The 24,006-nt window shown below is 37.6% G+C and overlaps 1 protein-coding gene and 1 long non-coding RNA gene across 7 annotated transcripts in view; both read right to left on the reverse strand.

The window, feature by feature from the left end:
* KANSL1 (KAT8 regulatory NSL complex subunit 1) overlaps window positions 1-24,006 on the reverse strand; it is a 182,182-nt gene that overhangs the window by 92,565 nt on the left and 65,611 nt on the right. The window lies entirely within an intron of this gene.
* On the reverse strand, window positions 9,672-17,184 carry LOC122485737. The gene is made up of 2 exons (XR_006297939.1): window positions 15,010-17,184; window positions 9,672-14,773 (listed from the first exon to the last, which is right to left on the reverse strand). It is a non-coding gene; the product is annotated as an uncharacterized LOC122485737 (long non-coding RNA).

Genomic DNA, 24,006 nt, shown 5'->3' on the forward strand with positions numbered 1-24,006 from the left:
TGTGAGATTATTACAGTGGTTCAAGGAGAGATAATGATGGCTGAGGAGATGAAGTTAACAGATTCGAGAGATTTTGGAGACAGAATCAGAAAGTCTTGTAGAAGAATGAGCATAGGAATGATCAAACAAGAACCAAGGTTGTTACAGACTAAGATCCCAACCCTAATATGATGAATTTAGGAGGTTGGGACTTTGTGAGGTAATTAGATCATGAGGGTGGAGCCCTAATGAATGGGATTAGTGCCCTTGTAAAGACAGATGCCAGAGAGCTCTCTAGCCCTCTTCCCTATAAACAGAAAGTAGGAAGTCTGCAACCCTGAATCCGACAGTGCCGATCCTAATATCTCCATGTATAGCCTCCAAAACTGAGAAATAAATTTCTACTGTTTATAAGCCACCCAGTCTATGGGTCTTTGTCATAGCAACCTCAACTAAGGCAAAGGTGACTCCTAGACTTTGTTAGGTACTGTAATGAGGGTGGGATAGGGAGGTGGAGGTGGAGTTGGGGTGGGTGAGCTTATTCACAATAGAGTAAGCACAACAGAATAAGACAGACATTGGATATGAATCTGAATTCAGAAATGATATATAGCTGGGCCTGAAAACTAAACCCTTAGGCACTTTAACATTCAAACAGTAGGGAAAGAAGAGGGGCCACAAATCTGTATAGAGAGGCCTATAAGGCAGAGGGGAAGGGAGAGGAGAGGAATGTACCATATTGTGATAATTAAATGGATTCAAGTTGATATCCCCTTTATGGTTCTGGGTCTACCCAATCCTTATCTCAAAGTCAAGTAACAGTTGGACCTAATTTCTACTCTTTGTCCCATCCATACTATTTGTCATTCCTTCATATCTTTTTCAACAAACACAGGAATACTTTAAAAAAAAAAAAAAAGACTGGGGCACCTGGGTGGCTCACTCGGTTAGGCATCCAACTTCGGCTCAGGTCATGATCTCGCCATTCCTGAGTTCGAGCCCCATGACAGGCTCTGTGCTGACAGCTTGGAGCCTGAAGCCTGCTTCGGATTCTGTGTCTCCCTCTCCCTCTGCCCCTCACCCACGCGCACGGTCTCTGTCTCTCTCTCTCAAAAATAAACAAACATTAGGGGTGCCTGGGTGGCTCAGTCAGTTAAGTGTCCAACTTCAGCTCAGGTCATGATCTCACAGCTTGTGAGTTCGAGCCCTGCACTGGGCTCTGTGCTGATAGCTCAAAGCCTGGAGCCTGCTTCAGATTCTGTGTCTTCCTTTCGTCTGTCCCTCCCCTCCTCACTCTCACACTCTCTCTCTCTCCTTCAAAAATAAACACTTAAAAAATTAAAAATAAACAAACATTAAAAAAAATAAAAAGAACAAAACCAGTTAGTATCCAAAATCTATAAAGAACTTGTCAAACTCAATGGCCAAAAAACAAATAATCCAGTGAAGAAATGGGCAAAAGACACGAATAGACACTTCTCCAAAGAAGACATTCAGATGGCCAACTGACACATGAAAAAATGCTCAACTTCACTCATCATCAGGAAAAACAAGTCAAAATCACCATGAGATACCACCTTACACCTTTCAGAATTGCTAACATTAACAACTCAGGCAACAACAGATGTTGGCAAGGATGTGGAGAAAGAGGATCTCTTTTGCATTGTTGGTGGGAATGGAAGCTGGTGTAGCCACTCTGGAAAACAGTATGGAAGTTCCTCAAAAAACTAAAAATAGAACTACCTTACGACCCAGCAATTGCACTACTCAGCATTTATCCAAAGGATACAGGTGTGCTGTTTCGCAGGGACACATGCACCCCCATGTTTATAGCAGCACTGTCAACAATAGCCAAAGTATGGAAAGAGCCCAAATGTCCATCGATGGATGAATGGATAAAGATGTGGTATGTGGATAAAGAAGATGTAGTATGTGGGTAAAGAAGATACACACACACACAATGGAGTATTACTCGGCAATCAAAAAGAATGAAATCTTGCCATTTGCAACTATGTGGATGGAACTGGAGGGTATTATGCTAAGTGAAATTAGAGAAAGACAAAAATCTTATGACTTCACTCATATGAGGACTTTAAGAAACAAAACAGATGAACATAAGGGAAGGGAGACAAAAAGAATATAGAAACAGGGAGGGGGAAAAAACAGAAGAGACTCATAAATATGGAGAACAAACAGGGTTACTGGAAGGGTTATGGGAGGGGGGGTGGGCTAAATGGGTAAGGGGCACTAAGGAATCTACTCCTGAAATCATTGTTGCACTATATGCTAATTTGGATGTACATTTTAAAAAATATAAAATTAAAAAAAAAAAAAAGAATAAGACCAGAGGGGACAGTAAAAGAACTATTATCCTTTAGAGACAGATTCTGAAATATTTAGACGAAATAATGTTGTAGAGAATTGGCTTCAGAATAATCAAAGTATGTATTTGTGGGTATGGTGGAACAGTCTAGGTAAAACTAGAATAGCTATGAATTGATGCTTGTTGAAGCTGGGTGATACACACAATGGGGTTCCTCTCCACTTGTATATAAGGTGACATTTTCAATAATAAAACATAAGGGGGCTAAGGAGCGGCAAACACCAGCCTAAAGGAAACCTCTTGATGTTATCCAGGTAAAGATACGATCAAGGATGCACACGGTTGACCCAGACATTCTAAAAGATAAAAGGCATGACACCAATGAACTTTAAAGGTGAAAGATTTCTTCCTAAACCATGTATTATTGTCTTAAAATGTGTCATAGGTGCTTAAATCAGGCACATATCTACCAAAAGAGTGACTCAACAATTCTCCAAAGGGCTATAGCAAACTAGGCTCTGCACAACACTTTCATTTCCTAAGACATTTACTTGGATTTAATAAAATTTCTTCATTTTGAGACTCTTTTACCTTGTGGAGCTATGAAACATTCACACATAACAGAGCAGGCATCAAATGTTCCTATACTAGTTTAAAAAAAAAAAAAAATCAGTCATCACACATTCTGTGAGATGCACTAGGCCCAGTAGTTAAGCGGTAAGGAACTGGGCACTGCATGTTCTGAGTCACAACCCTATACACTAACCAATTAGAATATTGTATTTAAAAAAATAATCCATAGTACTCTTCACATAAAAGACCCAAATTTCAAGATAAAAATTCCTAATCTATACATTCTTTAAATACAGTATTACTTTCTTCTGAATGCTTTGAACGCTATATAAGCTAGAGACCCTTATCTTGATCAAAACCTTTTTCTGCAACCTGGGTTATTTTGAATTCACTACAAAGTTTAAATTTTATTTTACATACACACACATATGCTCACATACCCACAGTCATCCCTCTTAGTAGTAAACAGAGATGAAACAAATCCATACTCTTTCACAAAAATAAAAAATTTCCCCCAGAAATGACCTAAAATAATCCACAGGTAGAAGAAATTTAGAAATATCAGGACTCCCATTTAAATCGAAATCCTCAATGGTAAATAAAATGCACGACATAAATGCACTAAGTAGACTGGTTGCCCAAAGCCCAATCGCCCCACATTTCTTCCTGATGTCATATCAACCAAACTTGTAGGCCATTCTCTTTGCCCACCCCACTCAGGCAGGCCCTCTGTTCCCAAAAAGTTTTGTGAAGATTCAGAAGGAACCAAAAAGGGAAGGGGACTCTTTCATTAAATTTACACTGTATCATTCCTCCTTAGGCTCAAAATTAAATAAAACCAAGGGAAGAAAACTAGAAGGTCAAAACACTAATGACTTTGAAGGCAAAACACAAGTGCAATTTAACTGCCAATATGGATCAAATTATGTCAGCCAACATACAGTATTTCCTAGAATCTGTAAATTAAAAAAAAAAAAAAGCACTTTTCATGGTTACTTTTATTTTCTGGGCTGGGAGTTGAGTCCCACAAACCAAACTTAAAATACCAAAAAAATCACATTCTTCAATTATTTCCAGATTAAAATACCTCTCCTGAACACTTGTTATTTGGGGTGGGGTTATGACAGAGGTAGAGTACAGTGACACAGAAATAGAAAGCAGACGCCCCACAGGAAGTGTGTCAAACCCTTCTTCCAAAACATGCTTTTCTCTTCTTCTGGGCTTCTGTTCACATTTATTCCCTTAGCTTACTTCTGTCCCCCGGCCTTCCTTCTTCCTTTTTTTACTCTGATTTATTCTCTACCCAGTCCTATTCTCTCTAATCCCTAATAGTTGAAATAGTATTTCATGCAAAGCATTCTCTGAACTATTTCCAGATATTCTAACCAGATATCATCTGCCCATTTCTCTAAACCTTAGAAGCTTATTACATTGTTTAGAGTGCATAGCTATCTCTGCCCTTCATTCATCACAGTGTTATATACATATATCCAATTTTGCATCCTCAAAATTGGACTATAGCATATATATCCTCAGAGCCCAGCAAAAAATCTTTGTAATTTTTTAGCAGACACAATATTTATTGGAGGAAAAGGTGAATTCGCCCCTCTAGATATAAACAATTGTCATAAAAGTTTTCAATGTGCACTTAAACAATTTGACAATGTGCCTTTCATCTTCCTGTTTTGAAAACTGATTTCACAAGAATGATTCATCCTTCAGTGGAAAAATCCAGATGAAATGGTGGTTGAAGAGTGTTATAATCATTTCCCAGCCTTTCTAGCTGCCCTCAGAAGTAAACAGTGGCTCACTGCAGCTAAGACTCGTTAAGTGATCTGCCCCAGGTACCACAAGCTATCCAGGAACAGAATTCACATTTCCTGACTCCTGACTTAACTTCAGGAGAACACTGCTCCCTCTCACTTAAAGTAAATACCAGCCTTCAGTTCCCTAAATCAAGAGCAAACCTGGTTATCTGGATATATAGTCGTCCAGAGGTTCCAAGACCTTTAAAAACACTAAACCCAATACAAAGATGAGGTAGTACTTTTCACCTGATCAGAGGCCTCCCTCACCAGACAGCAAGAACTGGAGTCCAGGGATCATCATAGTAACCTACCAACGTACTCACAAGGTGAGGAGAACTCACGAGTAACAGAAACACAGGACTCACACAAATTTTACCTCTAACCAGGAATCCTGTCACAGAATTCATTAAACCTATTCACACTCCACCGCCTCCAGCTGCTTAAGAATCAATCCTAAAGGCACGCAAGTATTACCATTAACTCTGTAATTTGCTATGAAATCTGAAGTTTTTGAGAAGAAACTAGTGTCAATTCAGTAAAAGGGAAAGCAAGTAAAAGAAAAACTCAGTCTTTATTTGCTACTCACCCCCAAACCTAGAGTGATACATGGGACATCACTGGAACATAATGTCTATTTACTAAGTGAAGGAAAATTTTCTTCATCTTCATTAAAATTAACTCACAGTATTCTCATTATTTTCTGTCCCCTTATGGCACTTACCAAATCGTTGGAACCAAGTTTAAAAATCTTTCACAGCTGGGGTACCTGAGTGGCTTAGTCAGTTAAGTGTCCGACTCTTTTCAGCTCAGGTCATGATCTCATGGTCTGTGGGTTCGAGCCCTGCATCAGGCTCCACACTGACAGTGTGGAGCCTCCTTGAGATATTCTCTCTCTCTCTCTCTCTCTCTCTCTCTCTCTCTCTCTCTCTCTGTGTGTCTCTCTCTCTCTCTCTGTCTCTCTATGTTCTTCCCCTGCTCGTGCTCACTCTCTTTCTCTCTCAAAGTCCATAAATAAACTTAAAGAAAAAACTCTTTCATAGCCAAAGAAATGTATAGTTCCTAACATGCTTTACATATTATGACAAATACAATTAAATGCTTGCTCTCATCAAGTCATAGATTCCTCAAGACACTTTACAATTTCCATTCTTCTTTTTTTTTATCTTTAACATTTATTTCTCCACCAGGATTCTTCTACCCATTATTCTTCCATCTATATGTCCACATGGGTTTCAAAGCATTCAATGAATTCCTTACTATGTATTAGTCAGTACAGAGAAAACCTAAGCTCTGGAGTGATACAACCAGAGTGATACAACCCTTATTCTAGCTATTGCTTTTAACCCACAACTACTAAGCTACGGGACAGTGGTAAGTTACTCATGATGTCTAGTACTCATTTTTCCTATCTGGCATAGTGTCAGTAACAGGCACTAAGTGAGTGTTAAGTTTCCTTCCTACTTCCCTATCCTATAATAGCACCCAATGACTTTGGAAACTCACTCTAACAACAGAAAGCATTCTTAGAAGACACTGTCCTTAAAACACACACACACACACACACACACACACACACACACACACACACACACACTCACACACACACTTAAAGCACTTTTGGTCCTGGTCTAAGAGCTGCCATAATTATTTAAGTAAACCAGTATAATGAAGAGTGCTAAGAAGGATTTTCTACTTTTTTACATTTAAAAAACCTCGTAATAAAATTTTAAAGTATTAAATAAACAAAAGTCAGCATCTCCTCTTCTTCTATACCCATCCCTACTTTCAGAAATAGTCACTGTTAATACTCTGGTGTATGTGTATTTTTGTTACCAAAGTTCTGTTACAGATACTGAAAGATAAAAAATAGCAAAGAAAATATCACCTGTACAACCACCAAAATTTAAAGAATATGTTTCCATTTTAAAATTATACACATTTTCATCTCAAAACACATGGTGGGCAAAGAATAGTTTTTACAATTAATGATGGTGAGACAACAGGCCAAAAAAAGGGGGGGGGGCGCCTGGGTGGCTCAGTTGGTTAAGTGCCTGACTTCAGCTCAGATCATGATCTCACGGTTTGTGGGTTTGAGCCCCACATCGGGTTCTGTGCTGACTGCTCAGAGCCTGGAGCCTGCTTCGGATTCTGTGTCTCCCTCTCTCTCTTCCCCACCCCTACTCTCACTTTGTCTCACTCTCTCAAAAAATAAATAAATGTAAAAAATAAAAATAAAAATAAAAAAAAGGGAATGTGGACCCCTACCTCACACCATATACAAAATTAAACACAAAGTGGATCACAGGATTAAGAGCAAAAACTATAAAAGTGGAAGGAAGCATAAGAGTAAATTCTGCAGGTCCTTGGGTTAGGCAATAGTGTCTCATGCTATGACACAAAAAGCAAAAGGAATAAAAGAAAAAAAAGGCAAAATGGACTCTGAAAATTTAAAACTTCTGTGTAATGGACATTATCAGGAAAGTGAAAACAGTCCACAGAATAGAAGAAAATATCTGCAAATCTGACAAGAGATTTGTATTTGGAATATATAAAAAGCACAATTCAACAATTAAAAACAAGTAACAAGCCACTTTAAAAAATGGGCAAAAGATATAAATAGGTATTTCTCCAATAATATACAAATGGATCAACATCATTAATCACTAGAGAAATGTCAATGAAATCACAATGAAAGGCCACCTCACATCCACCAACATGGCCAAAAAGGCAAACAATAAAAAGTGTTGGCAAAGATGTAGAACAACTAGAACCCTTATCCATTGCTGGTGGGAATGTAAAATCATACAGCATGGGAAAGTTTGTCATTTCCTCAAAAATTAAACATGGAATTAATTACCATATGACCTAGCAATTCTATTTCCAAAGTACACACCTGAGAACTGAAAACAGGTCTACAAAAAACTAGTACATGAATGTTCCTAGCAACATTTTTCATAATAGCCCAAAGGTAGAAAGTCCAGCAATGGATGAACAAACAAAATGTGGTATAATCATACACTGGGATATCATTTGGCCATAAATAGGAAGTACTGATACATGCTGTATCATGTATAAACCTTGAAAAATGTTTTCATTATGCCAAATGAAAAAAAAGCACAAAACTAAAGGCCACATAATGTATGATTCCAATTACGTTAAATGTCTACTAGCATAGGCAAATCCAAAGACAGAAAGGTTAGTTAGTGGTTGCAAGGGGCTGTGGAAAGGAAAAGATGGGGGGAATGATTGCTAATGGGTAGAGGGTTTCTTTTAGAGATGATGAAAATGATTCAGAATTAGTGATGACAGCTGCACAATCCTGTAAACTACACCGAAACACACTGAACTGTACACTTTTAAAAAATGGATGTTACGATAATATGAATTATACCTCAATTTAAAAATAATAAAATTCTTTCAAATCTCTGTATCACATCACACTAAATGTGAATTGGTACCTGGCAACTCATGAAAATGCTGTAACACTAAAATCTGCCAGCTTATATAAAAGAAGATTCTACAAAGATATTTCATATAACTAGAAATGTATCATGTCTTGTTGATTTAGTTTTTTCTTTTTTCAATCTGCTGTGCAACCATCAGCACCATCCATCTCCAGAACTTTATTCGTCTTGCAAAACTCAGACTCTACATCCATTAAATAGCAACTTTTGATTCTCCTCTCTCTCCAGACCCTGGCAAACTTTCTGTATCTTCTTTCTGTGAGTTTGACTGCTTTAGGTACCTCATGTAAGTGGAATCATACCTATCTGTCTTTTTGTGACAGGCTTATTTCACTTAGCATAATGAGGACATAACGTCCTCAAGGTTCATCCATGTTGTAGCAGGTGTCAGAACTTGCTTCCTTTTTAAGGATAACATTCCATTTTATGTTTATGCCATATTTTGTTTATTCATCTGCTGAAGGACATTTCAGTTGCTTCCACTGACTTTAATTTTTATGTGATCAGTAAATATCTGGAGTAAATGAATTTATTAGGAAAAAAACAGATTATGTGGATATTTGCACAACTCTGTGAATACACTAAAAGCCAATGAAGTATACTTTAAACAAGCGAGTTATATGGTATATGAATTATATCTCGATGACTACTACATATACATATATATGTGTGTATGTGTATATATATATATATATACACATACACACATATATATACATATATATATACATACACACATATGTGTGTGTGTGTGTATATATACACACACACACACACACACACACACACACACACACACACACTCTTATTCATTCATATTAAATGAAGATGAAACACAGCCTAGTACCCAAGTAATCAGTGTGAAATATTTCCACTGCTGACCCTGGAAATACCTGCTATCATTTTATAATGCTTCTTCTAGCCAGTTAAACAAAGTGATCTAGCAAGAGATTTCATTACAGAAGGGCCACTCAGGTGAACAAAAATCACCCAAAACTTCACCTTTCTCCATTAATACTAATAGTAAGTTGTTTTGACAAATTACTTTTGTAGTTTAGGAGAAATGAAGAGCAATCACAGCCTCCACTGTAGCAGTGAAACTAACCCACAAAAGTCATGAATTATATATTCTATCCCATCCCTTTCCTTCTGAATTTCAGATTCTGAAATAATTCAAGATGAAACAAGTAATACCCTTTCTTTGCTTCTCAAATCAATGGTTCTCAAAACCTGGCCTTGCACCAGAATCACCTAGTGGGGCTTTCATGTTAAAACACTGTTAAACCTCATCCCCAGTGTTTCTAGTTAAGTAGACCTGGGGTACTGTCTGAGAATTTGTATTGGTAACCTAAGACAGAAATTCCTAACCAGAACTGAAGTTCCTGGGTCATGTGCATTCTGCTGGTATGGGGACCACACCTTGAGAACCACTGTTAAAGTTAAGTCTAGAGGCAAATTTGAAGGTCTAGATATAATTGATAATATTAGTATGGTTTTATGACACTTTAGTGTATATTTGGAATGGAAAGTAAAAGGCTGAAGGTAGAAGGGTTTTGCTCGTGTGTTCTTTTTTGTTTTTTTTTTTAAAGTTTACTTATTTATTTTGAGAGCGAGCGAGTGCATGCAAATGGGAGAAAGGGCAGATAGAGAGGGAGAGAGAGAATTCCAAGCAGGCTCCACGTTGTCAGTGCAGAGCCCGAGGTGGGGCTTGATCTCAAGAACTGTGAGATCACGACCTGAGCCAAAGTAAGAATCAGACACTTAACCGATTGAGCCACCCAGGTGTCCCTTCTTTGGTATTTTTTAAAAAATTGTTTATAGAGTAGAGTTAAACCATGTAGGCCAATATAACTGAAAGAAGCTGGGCCTCTCAAAATTTATAATGGATACAAAATAAATTGCGTTCATTGGTATTTGTCCTTAAAAAAAAAAAGGTCTTATACACAGTAACAACTGATATAAACAGTTCTCAGGAGAAAAATATTTCAGAGAAAATCAGGAGGAATGCAGAGGCCTACATATCAAGGGACACTGGTAATTTTACACAGTAATGAGGTAAAATTACCTATTATTTTGAGGGCTACCACAGTGAACTAAATACTTGAAAAAATGTTTTTTAGCTTCACGTCTTCTGCCCCTTCTCTGTCCTACTAAGTGCATACATTTGTGAGATTCTTCATCTTAAAACATCTATTCCATTATGTCAGAACCCTGAACAAAAATGTTTCTATTGCTAAAATGAAAGCAAACCTCCTCTCAGGCCTTTTCAGACCCTCCACCATCACTCCTACCCAGGGGTTTCAAGTCACCTCCCTACTGCCCTACCACAATTCAGTAACGGCCAGTGCAGTTCTGTGATCCAACCCAGCCATTGACATTAGTGTGCCGTTCCAAGGATCAATGCCACTGATCACTAACAACACATATTTGAGCTAGGAAAAAGGAAGATATAGTTGTATGCCGTAAGAATTTTTTATTTACTGGCTAAAAGTCAGCTAGGTCAAGTAGGTGGGTTACTAGATGTGAAAGAGCGAAGTCTTGCAGTTTCTGGTCACATTCCACTTCCCAACATATGGTTTAGACACCCAAACTTGACTAAAATCTATCCACCCCTCCCCCTCAACAGTGGGAACCTAAGCCAGCTCAATTTTCAAATTATAAAGCTACTTTTCAAAGATGAATAGGTCTTACTACACAAGGAACATACACCATTTAAACTCAGAGGCAATCTCATGGAACAGGGTCCATACACAAGTTCTGCCACTAGGAAACATTTCACAGAACTCTAGATTTAGATGTAGACAAGAAAACAGCCAAAGTATTCTTCTCTTCCTTCAAAGCTGTCTGCACATCTAAGTCAAGTTCACTGAAGGGAGGAAAAAAGGGATGTATAAGGTAAATAAATACTTCCAAACAGTATCCTGAGTTCACAAAAGGTCTCTCATACTAAGCTCAAAATATTCCACTGGGCTACTAAAAACACTGGGTGAAAAATAAGAAAAAGAAGGCAATGTTCACCTTAGATTCCAAACAGTGGAATATAATTACACTGTTACTCTTTCTTGTTGTTTTAAATTACTGTGCATGAGTGGCACAAAGAGCAAGCTTTAATAATCAAACATCACCTTCCAATCCTTCCCAGACCTTTATGAATTGACCATTTCTCCCAACTAAATTAAAATTTGAAGAGAAGTAAGCTCTTTAGATCATCAAGCAGAAGGTTCTCACAGTCCTATCTCTTCTGGAAAGATAATAACCAGTTGAAGAAAAATTAAACTAATCAACTACAGATACATCATATTAAAGCAGTCTCTACTTTAGACTTTATGGACAATACGTATTTCCACAGCTGGCATCAAAAAGCCAGCTGCAAAGACAAAATGAGGAAGACTATATGTATGAGAAAGACAAAGGTTTAAGTTGACACCAGGCGGGATAAGACTGCCAAAGCAGCTGAAAATGCAATAATAAAAGTACTGTTATCAGAATATGGGCTGGTGATTACATTGGACTCTGTAATATCACTTACGCCACAAGACTGTTCTCACAGATAGATCCAGGGAGAAACACAAGAGGAAGTAACAAGTATGGTCTATCAGACCTAAGAATGCTTAAAAGACACCAGCTATATTTAGACAGAAAACAAAAGCACATGGATTCATTAAATGAAATAATCCAGATTAGAAGTGTTTAGTATCACAAGCTAGTCAAGTGTCAGTCCATAGGTAAATAATGCCTTTTATATATCTGAGCAGGTATCATGAGAAGACATACAGTGAGGGAGGAGAAGAAACAAAGTTAGCACCATCACTGAAGTTACACGGGGAAAAAATTTTCCCATAGGTATGTAAAGGCTTTCCTTGTTGTCCAAGGAAGCAGTGGTCTCTATTCAAACTAAGTATGCGCAATCCTTTTAGGAGAGTTACTATAAAGGGTTATGAGTGAGTCCGTGCTACATATATGATTTCAGTTGCTAGTTTGCCACTGACAATTTAACTAGAATTCAGTTCCTCCATCTATAAGAGGAAGAGAGTAGTGCAGGTACCACCCAAGGCTCCTTAAAATTTCTACCAAATCCCATGATTCTAAGATCATTACTTATGTAAAAGAGGAAAACTGAAACCATTTTCATCAGAGCACATGGACTGGCCAGATTTAGTTTTCATGCCACAGAACTATCACTTCAAAAGAAAACACTGGCAGTATTTTAAATAAGGATGCACAAATTTTTATGATATAATTTATTGTCAAATTGGCTTACATACAACACCCAGTGCTCATCCCAACAAATGCCCTCCTCAATGCCCATCACCCACTTTCCCCTCTCCCTCACCCCCATCAACCCTCAGTTTGTTCTCTGTATTTAAGAGTCTCTTATGGTTTGCCTCCTTCCCTCTGTAACTATTTCTTTCTTCCCTTTGCCCATGGTCTTCTGTTAAGTTTCTCAAGATCCACATATGAGTGAAAACATACCTTTCTCTGACTTATTTCACTTAGCATAATACCCTCCAGTTCCCTCCATGTGCTGCAAATGGCATGATTTTATTCTGTCTCATTGCCAAGTAGTATTCCATTGTATATATAAACCACATCTTCTTTACCCATTCATCAGCTGATGGACATTTAGGCTCTTTCCATAACTTGGCTATTGTTGAAAGCACTGCTAGAAACACTGGGGTACATGTGCCCCTATGCATCAGCACTCTTATATCCCTTGGGTAAATTCCTAGCAGTGCTACTGCTGGGTCATAGGGTAGATCTATTTTTAATTTTTTGAGGAACCTCCACACTGTTTTCCAGACAGCTGCACCAGTTTGCATTCCCATAGTTATGGATAAATTTTACCAAAAGCAATAGTTCACACAAGTCTTAGAAAAGGGGAAATGTAAACAGACCACCATTAGTGCCTACTAGATGACAGGCAGTGATTTTCATTTACATTATCTTGTTTAACATTTTAAAGATGTGCAATATTACTATCCAGCCTTTCACACATCGCATGAGAATTTAAATCACCAAGATATTTTTCCTTTAAAATATTTATCCTGTCATTTAGCCTTTCAACCTATTAGAGAGAGGAACAGGAGACATGCATGTATACACTTATAAATTGCTTATCAAATGAATTACTTCCTATTACTTGCTGCTTAGTCTAGATTTTTTCGGTAGATAAAATACCAAATAAAAAACAAAAAATTATTTTTTTAGTATTTAGTATTTTTGTTATTTGCCAGCAATAAAAACTTCTAATGAAAGTAATGCTATTCATAAAAGCATTAAAAAAAATACAGAATGTTCAAAAATGCCCTTATAAAATAGACTATATGAGTATAAAGGAAACTGGACAATCCAAATTCTGGATGGTAATATATACTCTTTTCAAATTAACATGTAGGTTTAATGCAACTTCAAAAGTCCCAAAAGGGAAGTAATATAAATATAAATGGTTCTCAGACATTAGCTGGCTATTTGGGAAATGAGGTGGAGAGGACTTATTTAGATTATAGCGTGCAACAATAAATGTTTTGATGAATTAAGGGGCTAATTTCTAAAAATAAAACCACTAAAACCATCTAGAAGAAAACAGGAAGAAGTTCTCCTGTTAATGTCTGGAAGAGATGAAGGATTGCCATTATTTTAGGTTGAGCAAGAAAACTCAAGAGAAAAGATCAAAAGACAAAATTTTTATTTTATTTTTTTAAAAGAGGCTTTAAACATTTTTTAAATGTTTGTTTATTTTTGAGAGAGAGAACACGTGCGTGCGCCTGCACCAGTGGGGGAGGGGCAGAGAGAGAGAGAGAGAGAGAGAGAGATAACAGAAACTGAAGCAGTCTCCAGGCTCTGAGCTGTCAGCACAGAGCCCAACACAGGGCTCGAACCCACAAACAGTGAGACCATGACCTGAGTCAAAGTCAGATGCTTAACCAACTGAACTACCCAGGTGCCCCAAGACAAAAATTTTAAATATTTATAATTTGTATCTTATCCAAGCTTGTTTCCACTATTTTCAATATCTCCACTGTATCAAAGTATTATAAAAATGGACAAGACTCCTTTTAAAACAGATCAGAATGTTCAACCTCACTAATAATTTTAAATGCAAATTTAAGTAAAGATGTTATTTTTCACCCATTGGTTTATTAGCACACATTAAAGGATCATTCTCCATGTTAACTGAAGTCTGGTTAAACAAACAATCCCATACACTGCTGGTATAAATGAATACAACTGACAATGAATGAATTAACCTAAGATATACATGCAGTCTTTTTAACCGTTCAAACCCTCTTCTGTAGATTCTGACAACCTAGTACAAAAAACAAGAACTGTAAGCACAAACAACAAATATTAGAAAAGTTCATCAACAGAGTAATAGTAAAGCATAAGTATGCAGTAAAGAAAACCTTTTATGCCTTCTTTTTTCATACTATGTCCAATCAAATGGATACCAAAATATCGCAAATTTTAAAAAATCCAACACCACAAGGACACTGCAAAGACAAACACATTCATATAGCAACAGTACACTCAAACTAAAAAGTCCTCAAAGGCCACGAGACAAACTAAAATTATGGGACCTTCAGATAAAATGGAAGGAAAAGCAAAAAAAAGTAGGTTAAGAATACCTATTAAGAGGGGCGCCTGGGTGGCGCAGTCGGTTAAGCGTCCGACTTCAGCCAGGTCACGATCTCGCGGTCCGTGAGTTCGAGCCCCGCGTCGGGCTCTGGGCTGATGGCTCAGAGCCTGGAGCCTGTTTCCGATTCTGTGTCTCCCTCTCTCTCTGCCCCTCCCCCGTTCATGCTCTGTCTCTCTCTGTCCCCAAAAAAATAAATAAACTTTAAAAAAAAAAAAAAAAGAATACCTATTAAGAGTCATACCATATTATATGCTCATACATTAAAATTACCACAATTCCGTGACTTATGGTCTTTCCCAGGAGAGATGGGAATACTTGAGGTCCAGAGCGGTTGAGCAACGTGCCGAGGACCACAGAACTAGTCAAATGATAGAGCTGGAACTGAAGTCTGATTCCAAATCACATGCTCTCCACAGTACTCTAAATGAAGGGAATGTTTTCTACAGTGGCATCACGTAACATGTAACTTTAGAGGTAAAACACTTGTTTCATGTATCATAGGTTTCATCACTTGTTTCACAACAGAGGTTGTTTTTTTACACAAGGTATTTATTACTTTGTCATCAGGAAAAGACAATAACTTTTTTTAATTAACCCAAGGAAGGATAAAATATAGAACTATCATTTTCAAAGGTTTGCTTTCCCAGTCCTTTCAAGATCTCTATTATTCCCAACAGCAGATGCAGATTATATACAATTCTAGATTTCCCATGGTGTGCCAAAACTCTAAGGGATAATCAAGAAAAGTTTGTTGAATGAATGAATGAATGAATGAACAAATACTAATTTAAAATAGAACAAGAAATCCCAGGTCTCCCCCATAAGTACAAAGACCTACAAAAGCAAACTTCTGAAATACCAGTAGACTACTAATTCCATATTCAAACTTAAACCAAAATTGAACCAACTCTGCCAATGTCTATGGCTCTCTAAATGAACTCAATACAAAAATACCATGGGGAACCATGGGGAGCGATCACGTATCAAAGTAAAGGTGTTTTCTAACCAATTATGAAAACGAAAGTACTTAAGAGAAGGTTCTGTTGAAACTTTATAAACAGCCAGAAATTACAGGTGTAGGTTGCCTGTATATGACAGTTTATGAAGAACACCAGTTACAAAGAGGCTGCCCCCCCCACCCCCTCAAAAAATGTAGCTAGGGACACTACACAGCACAAAATAATCCCCAAAATAAAATTAAGACCCTTTAGAACAGCTGGTTATAATTTTACTTTTGCAGTCCCCTCCTTCAGAAAGGAATGATAATGACACTGCATTGAACTTTCTATGTGAGAAGAGAGAATATTAAACCTTCTAGGCCAAATTTATTGCTAACGTATGCTTTTTTCTACACAGGAAAAATCGTGCTTCTAACTCCCTTATTTAAAGTTATTTGGAAGGCACACAGCAGATAAAGAATAAAGTATCAAGATAAATACTAATCTGTTTTAAAGTTCACTAGGAGTTAGATATTCTAAATTCAGCTTCCAATTCTTAACAGTGGAAACACGGTCAAACTCTATTAGATGGTGAAAAGAGAGAATCTGGCTAAAAATAGATCTTTTAGGACTGACAGGTACTATACAAATTCCACCTTCTCATCCAAAAATTTGCTTAGAGTCTGCTTTAAACCCACTCTACACAAAGAAAAGCCATGGGGAGTGATCATGTATCAAAGTAAAGGTGTTTTCTAATATGACTTAAGAGCACTGGTAAACTCAGTTAAGAGTCCACGTTCACGTACTGTCATGTGCCAACTCACCTTCAATGGGCCCCATCTCTATTTTAAATATAGACACCACCATCTGGCCTTTCCTATTTTTTAAGATTCTTCCGAAGACAACTCCACTGATTTATGCAACAAATTTTCTATTCCTACTTAACCAATTTGATAATGTAGTTTCTGGAAACAGTTCTAAATTCCCCAGAACTCCATCATCAGGAATTGTGAAAAGATAATAGCTATCCAGAAAATTATCTTCCTGAGGAACAGAGCTGTGCTCTGCCAAAACACAGCCTTATTTTCAGGGCTAACCAATGCTTAGGTCTGAATTTTCATGAAATAAATAGCTTGTAAGATTTTTTTTTTAATCAAAAAACCATGAATTGTCAAGCTGGTACAGCTTATAGAATCCCCATCTGTTATGAAGTAGGAAACCAAACTATAAAACTTACCTAAAGTGTGTCTAAAATAACTTTAAGCTCTAAATGCAATGATGAGCATGGAGGTGCTCCATCCACATTAGCTTTTCAAAAGCCTTTTGTTCTCCATTCTGGATAGCTAAAAACATCTCCTAAAGAGACAAATCAGTGTACCTTCATATAAGCAACACCCCAGGAAGCACTCATTATTAGGACACTGTGAAAAGCACTTTAAATGCATCATTCATCCACAAGCTTCTGAAAATACTATCGCCTCATATATGAATAGGCTTTTAGTTTTTACAGAAACATTCACATACTCATTTGATCAAAACAATAGGAAAGAGGGCAAGCCATCAAGCCATGCATCACCTCTTAACTTACAGATAGACTGATTAGGAAGGGCTATATGGCATAGCCGAGATCACAAAGTAACTAACTGACTCAGCTGGTACATGCTCCTTTGACAGTCCAACACTCTTCCACTTTCCTCTATACAGATCCTAAGTGTAAAACTGAAAACTGAAAACTAAGTGTAAATCTATCACAGGAATTTGAAAGGCCTAAGATTCTTCATATCTAGATTGTTTCTTCTTTCAGTTGACTAAGAAATGTGTTGCTTCAAATTAGAATGACCTGGAAAAGTCACAGTACCTGGACGCAAAATTACGATCCAATTAAAAAAAAAGTAAATGTGCTCAAACGTAATAGAGGAAAAAAAAAAAAACAAAACAGTATGTGTTTTTTTTGTATTACTGGTTTAAAATTCTAAACATGTTTTAAAGAGTGGAAAAATCTCAACTGGTAAGATACTACATAACACATTATCTTCTGCTTGACCAACTTAACAAATGTATCAAAATGTTTATAAAAACCAAAAACTTTGGTCCGTATGGAAATAGGTCTGGGACAGAATTTCGTGGTTTTCCACATGAAGCAGTATCTGGTAATAGAAGTCCACATGGCAGTGTTTTCTCCAAGTTTGGTACAAGGATCACAAATATTACTTTTACCCATGAGGTAAAATCTCTGGCAGAAAAAGGCCTAGATATCTGTATTTTTTAAGTGCTGGGGTGATTCTAATGAACATTAAGAACCACCAGGGTACAAACTGAGGACAAGTTTAGGGTAAAAATAACCTTGGCCTTGGTAGCTGCACAACTTGGGCAATTACTTATCCTAAGCCCTGGTTTTCGCAATGTTAAACAGGGGTGGTAGGGACAATTTTCCTACTTCATAGAAAAGTCCTAAGGCATTAGAGGAGATGGTTTAGAGAAAGTACTTAACATACAGTTTAAACACACAGTAAGTAATAAACAGCAGCAACTATGGTGGCAAATTTCCTCTATTTATAAAGACTTAACACTTTCAACATTAGCAAATAGCATACCAAGCTTTATACATTATTTTGTCATTTCACTCCTTCCCCTACAACTCCCCAAAGAAAGCACCATTTTAAAAATGAGAGTCACGGGATTTGAAGGGGATGGGAAGGAGGGCACAAGTCACCATCCTTTCCTTCAAGAATAGGCCTATTCCTTCAAGAACAGGCCAAACTGGAGAGTTTGGTCACATTTCAAGGACTAGAAGTTAAGCATTATATACAATTTGTTATGTTTACATATATAATCATCACCTATAGGAGTGAGAAAAACCCACTCCTAATCATAACAGGAAGGAATTATATACTGATTATCAAAAGAAGGGAAAATTCATATTCCCAAAGATCAGAGCTCTGAACCAATATTTCACAAAAGGTGTTTTTTGTTTTGTTTTTTAAGAGAACAGCACACAGAATGGCTTACAATTTAAAGCCTACTCTATCCCAAAACACCATCTTCAGGGGCTCTTGGGTGGCTCAGTCGGTTGGGCGTCCGACTTTGGCCCGGGTCATGATCTTACAGTTCATAGGTTCAAGCCCCCGTCGAGCTCTATGCTGACAGCTCGGAGCCTAGAGCCTGCTTTGAATTCTGTGTCTCCCTCCCTCTCTGCCCCTTCCCTACTCACGCTCTCTCTGTCTCTCAAAAATATATAAACATCGAAAAAACAAAAAAAACATCATCTTCAATCACACTTTCAAAAAAAAAAAAAACCAAAATAAAACAAAGACAAAACATACCTTCCTCTCCCTAGAATCTTGATAATCTAATCAACTGCCAAACTCAATAATCCTTCTCTGATCCATTTTCTCCTTTCTTTTTCTACTACTAGGGCTATTGCAATTCTGGCTCTCATTTCATCTGACATGAAGGCACAGGTTTAGACCCTGGCCAGAACAACAGTGCTCAACAGGATTTCTGTCTCCACCCCTGTAATCCAAGGGCTGGCAAACTTTTTCTGTATAGGGCCAGATGGTAAATATTTTCAGCTTTGAAGGTCATAAAGTCTCTGTCTCAAGTACTCAACTCTGCCACTGTATAACTAAAACAGCCATAGACAATATGCGAGTAAATTAGCATGGCTGTGTTCCAATAAAACTTTATTTACAAAAACTAACTTCAGGCCAAATTTTGCTTACAGGCCAAATTGCTGATCCCTACCAACCCAACTGACAACAGCTTTCTCAAACTCTACCGTAGATCATGTTATTTCTGGTCAGAAGTCCCCTTTATTCAAAGAACACTTCTTAGCCTAATACACAAAGACTTCCTCCATATGGGTCTTATTTTCATTATCAATGGCTTTTTCCCTTCCCTCCACCTACATTACAGACAAATTGATTTCCCTGGTGTGGTTCCTTACAGTTCCCCAATTCCATGCTTTTACTCAATCTGTATACAGAACTGATGACCTTTCTTTCCCTCCCTCTGGAACACCTACACCTTCCTTGCTCTCCTCACTCCAATCCAAATCTATTATATCTTACCCATCCTCCAAAAAAGTCCCCTCCTCTTTATCAAGAAACTCTTTCTTAGCAGAACTTCCATGGCACCTTATTTGTCCTCTGTGACAATGACTGTTCTATCTACCATGGTAAATTATGTAAGTATCTTAGCTCTCTGAAGATTGTGGACAGGATTTATGACTCATCTGGGTGTTTCCCATAGTACTTTATACTCAACAAGTATTTTAGATAACAAATTATTACTGTTTTCAAAAAAAATATTCCTACAATTAAAATTCTTGACATAACACACAGCACTTTTAAGGGAAGAAGCCTGAGGCCGCCTTGTTCTGTATTAATAAAGTATATTGCATAAAAACTAATGACACTAGCTTTACAAATTATGCCTTCAAAAATCAGTCTCAATCTCATTACTCAGAAAGCAAAATAGTAAAGTGGGAAGAGCATAAAAGGACTGGACTCAAATCCTAGTTCTGCCATTGTTGAGTCTCTACTTCTCCCTGGTTAAATAGATATTAACGCTACCTACACCTGGGGGAAAGAGGAGACCGGACTAGGAACAACTATTAGCACACAACAGGCATGGAGTAAATTATTATGCATTATGATTTTCATATAAATTGAAAGACACCTAAGTTGATTGCAAGGTTCCTATTCTGTCCAGCAAACAATGGTGAACATCCTCTCTACTCAGCACTATGAAGAATAAAGACATAGATGGTCCCTTGTTATAGAGAAATTCAGTCTGGTGGTGATCCTTTCACAGATAAGTAACACAACATATTGAGTGTTAACCTTCCAGCTAATTCTGAAATGAATGAATGAAGATTATTTTGAAATTATTTTAGGCATAACTCTAAACATTTAACAATGAGTTATAATCAAATCAAGTTCCTATCAAATTAAAATGTCAAGCTTCTTACAATGGCCTACAAGGTTTTCTGATTTCCTTTTCGACTGCTCATTCTACACCTGATTGCCATATGTGCTCATTCTACACCTGACTGTCTTATGTGCTCGTGCCACCCGGGCTTTCTTGCTGAAAATTCAACAAGCCAAGCTCAGTCCCACCTGAGGGCTGCTGCACTTATTCTTTTCACCAGCAATGCTCTTCCTCAAAGTCTTTACAGACTTCCCCTCTTCCTTCATTTAGATCTCAGCACACACCTCACCTCCTCAGAGGCTTTCCCTGACCACCCTATTTAAAACAATCACCCCCACGAAGCAACCATCACTTTCAATTTCCTTACTTGGTTTTATTTCTCATTATAGCTATTGTTAACTAGCCTTTGGTCATTTATTCATCATCTGTCTCTCACATTAGGGTAAAACTTCATGAAAAAAGCAATTTCTTATTAGCAGCTGTATCCCTAGCAAATAAAATAATGTCTGGAACATACAGCATACTCGGATACACAATTGTTATTGGTTAAATGAATTACACGTGTATGAGAGATGAGGCATAGTCCTTCATCATCACAAATTACATAGCTTCTTATAATCAACTGCTTCCAATTAAATCTAGCAATGTCAAGGCTACCCCTAGGACAGAGGTTCTTAATTTGTAGCTTCAGGGAGTCATTATACTCATTTTTCTGGGAGGGAGAAGTCTCCAGCATTTCTTTAAAGAGTCCCTAATCACAAAAACATCGTAGGAGCAATGATTCACAACTTTGGCTACACCATGGAATCTCCTTGGAGAATTTTAAAAATACAGATGCCTGGGTCCCACCCCAGACATGACGTGTGTTATCTGGTCTGGGTACAGCGTTAACATCAGGTTTTGTTGCCTTTTTTTTTTTTTTTTAAGTTACCCAGGTGATTCCAGTAAACAGCAAAAACTGAAAGCTGCAACTTGGAAGCAACAGATATTAAATGGATCTGATTTCTCAAAGCCACTTACATATGGAAGAAAATAAAATTTAAAAAATAAGATTTCTGAAAGAATTAGCACCTCTGGCAAACATATTAATATACAAGTGCATGACTAGTTCTATGTCATAGAATCATTTTACATAAAGAGTAATCTAACTCTCTAACTTAAATATTAATCTGACACTGAGATTTCAGACTTTTACCCCCAGAACATAAATCGGGTTTTTCATTTAAAACACACTGATTTCATACAAAAGCTCATTTGTTAATAATATACTAGCTAAAACCTAAATACATCAAAAGAATGACAAAATAGTTTCTGATGACTAATCAAGGAGCATATTACAACTATGAAGAAGTCCTTTGTAGTTTTATTGCTAAAAACTTCTTTGAAGCAATGTACTTGTACCATTTAGCCTCCACTGCTATACAGTATGACACACAGTGGATTTAGGTGAAATTAATATTGACAACACACACAAAAGAAGGAAGGAGATGGGGAATTTCAGAGATTTGTTTAGATCATGCCAACAAGGACTTGAAAAGAGCAAGTGTCAGACAAGACCACAGGTGGTACTTTTTTTTTTAAGTCCAATAAGCAAACATCAAGTAATGAGCCAATTCATCATTTTTACCAATCCAGATTATTACAGGTTATTGGTTTTTATATCCTCACCCGAGTAGCCCCTTTTAAAAAAAGTGTTTAACAGGGTAAGAGAGCAAAACACCAAAATGCTACATAGTTGTAGAAAAATAAATCCAGCAATGCTAAAGTCCATAATGGCAAATAATTTTAAATGTTGGGATAGTTAAAATCACCAAGGAACTTGTTTCACCTACCCTTCTTGTCTGGACTCTTGATCATATAGAGAGATTTGCTGAGACAGAAGCACCAGATCATGAGCCCACCTGATACAGAACATCACAAACTTGAACAACAGTTTTTAAATCTAAAAGGCATTGGGGGAAGAAAGACGGACTACACCTACCTACGAAGTCTCCAGGGTTTGACTTCTTGGTCATATCGTCTTATTCAGTTCCCCTATCCAGTAAGCCAAGTAAATTTAGTGAGAAAACGCAGAGACAATTCCAAGTACATAATTCCACAGCCCATTTTAATTGAAGAGAGTGGGCTTGAAATGCAAAGAAAACATGAGTACATGCAAAATGATCAGACTTGGAAAAAATGTTAATTTCCCTTCTATAACAATGGGCACAGGGGCAGCTTTAGCTTGCTATGTCATTTTACGCTACAAAAAGTACTGTCCTCGGGGCGCCTGGGTGGCGCAGTCGGTTAAGCGTCTGACTTCAGCCAGGTCACGATCTCGCGGTCCGTGGGTTCGAGCCCCGCGTCAGGCTCTGGGCTGATGGCTCAGAGCCTGGAGCCTGTTTCCGATTCTGTGTCTCCCTCTCTCTCTGCCCCTCCCCCGTTCATGCTCTCTCTCTGTCCCAAAAATAAATAAACGTTGAAAAAAAAAAAATTAAAAAAAAAAAAAAAGTACTGTCCTCTTATTAGTAACTTTCTCTTTTTATCAAGAGCCTATGGAAAACAATGTTCTGGGATTAACTAGTGAATAAATGAAGCCATAGACACACATTCCCAAAATGTGGGCTGGAAACAAACACAAAGCAGCACAGGTTATGAACTCCACTGGCTGTTTACAAAATGTTTCCACGTACAGGAGTCTCATATAATGGGAACAGAACTGCCAGCATAGAGAAAGAGGAGATGAAAACGTGGAAGGGCCATCTGGAGACATAGGCATCGAAGACCATTGTGACCATCAAGTGATGAGGGTCACTTATTCAGGAGCAAGTTACAAACTCTGAAAGCCTGCAACCCACTCACTCCTTTTAATTTGGTGAGACAAGAATAAACAAAAAAAGAAAATATCAGTAAGAAGATGAGAGAGTAGCTAAGAAAATCTGATCCAAAAGGAACTGCAAGGTGGGGGAAAAATTCAGCCCCAGGAATTTGTTGCCTAAATCAGGACAGGTAAGAGAGCAAAAAGAGTTGAACAGCCTATTTCATGAACAACTTCATATGCCTCAGTATGCAAGGGCTTTAAAGAGACAACTCCTGGGCACCTGGGTGGCTCAGTTGGTTAAGCGTCTGACTTCGGCTTAGGTCATGATCTCACTGTTCTGAGTTTGAGCCCCATGTCAGGCTCTGTGCTGACAGCTCAGAGCCTGGAGCCTGCTTTGGATTCTGTGTCTCCCTCTCTCTCTGCCCCTCCCCTGCTCACGCTCTATCTCTTTCTCTCTCTCTCTCTCTCAAAAATAAAGATTAAAAAAAATTTTTCAAAAAAGATAAAAAATGTTTTAATAAAAAAATAAAATTGAATTGCAGTCTGACGCAT

Source organism: Prionailurus bengalensis, chromosome E1 (assembly GCF_016509475.1).
Source record: "Prionailurus bengalensis isolate Pbe53 chromosome E1, Fcat_Pben_1.1_paternal_pri, whole genome shotgun sequence".
Taxonomy (NCBI): domain Eukaryota; kingdom Metazoa; phylum Chordata; class Mammalia; order Carnivora; family Felidae; genus Prionailurus; species Prionailurus bengalensis.